Source organism: Belonocnema kinseyi, chromosome 3 (assembly GCF_010883055.1).
Source record: "Belonocnema kinseyi isolate 2016_QV_RU_SX_M_011 chromosome 3, B_treatae_v1, whole genome shotgun sequence".
In the NCBI taxonomy this organism is placed as follows: Eukaryota; Metazoa; Arthropoda; class Insecta; order Hymenoptera; family Cynipidae; genus Belonocnema; species Belonocnema kinseyi.
The window spans coordinates 77,515,771-77,516,904 of NC_046659.1; the positions used below are offsets into that span (position 1 = coordinate 77,515,771).

The 1,134-nt window shown below is 31.4% G+C and overlaps 1 protein-coding gene across 2 annotated transcripts in view; it reads right to left on the reverse strand.

The window, feature by feature from the left end:
* LOC117168743 (scavenger receptor class B member 1) overlaps window positions 1-1,134 on the reverse strand; it is a 160,619-nt gene that overhangs the window by 103,786 nt on the left and 55,699 nt on the right. The window lies entirely within an intron of this gene.

Below are 1,134 nucleotides of genomic sequence, written 5' to 3' on the forward strand. Positions count from 1 at the left end.
TTAATCATTACCAAAGATTAGGTTGTATGGCAGTCAGAATTACCCATTTTGTTAGGACAGGTATACACTCGAAGTTATAAACCGCTCGTGTTGGAGTCATAAAAGTTTGACTCAAGAGGTAAATTTGTGCCCGCAAGACATAGAAACTTGTCTGCTAGACATAAATTGAAGTCTGGCTCGATGTCAAAACTGAGACAGGATCAAGTCAAACTTTTCGACTTCAGCATGTCTTGATTAGGGGAAATTCAAGTCGAACTCAAGTCGAAGCATTTGTACTCGGGTGGTTAATAATTCATCTGTTTGGTTGAAAATGTATTTACTTTGTTTAAAGTGATACCCTTTGGTTAAACTTATATTTTTGATTGAAGATTCATAATATTTTGTACAAAATTCGTTTTTCCTCTGGTTAAACATAAGTTTTTTTTTAAACTAAAAGTATAACTATTTTATTTTTGATTAAAAATTCATATTTTTAGTCAAAAACTTAAATATTTGGTTAAACCTTCATGTATTTTGATGGAAATTCGTCTTATTTGTTAAAAAGTTAATCTTTATGGTTGAAAATTGATCGTTAATTTAAATCTTTGGCTGAAAGCTTAATTCTTTTCGTGAAAATAAATTTTTTTAGTTTGAGATTTATCAGTCTCTCGAGTAAAAATGCTTCGACTTGAGTCTGACTTGGTTATGTCTTGAGTTCGTCTTCAAGACATAGATGTTTGGCTGCGTCTAAAAACTGAGTCGAAACATAGGCCTTCGTCTTACTTTTATGGCCACGGCAGGTAAAACGGTATTTACTTGTCTTAATTCGAACCTTGTCTTGGCTAAGACCACGTCTACTTGACTCAAGACGAGCTTTATCTTGGATGAGATTATCGAACCTTTTTTGGCTCATAAATGAGATTAAAATCGATGAATGGAAAATTTGTGATTATTAAATCAGTTATTTTTAATTAAAAAATTCAGAATTGGTAGGTCTGAACGAGTATAACCCTTAACATTTTTTTTCAAATAAATAAAAATTGTAACTTTCTAGAAGGATCTCTTACGCCGTTGGAAATACGTAAAAACAAATAACATTTTCGGTATAATCGTCAAACAAGTATAATGCAAATAACAATCCGTAAATAAGTTGAT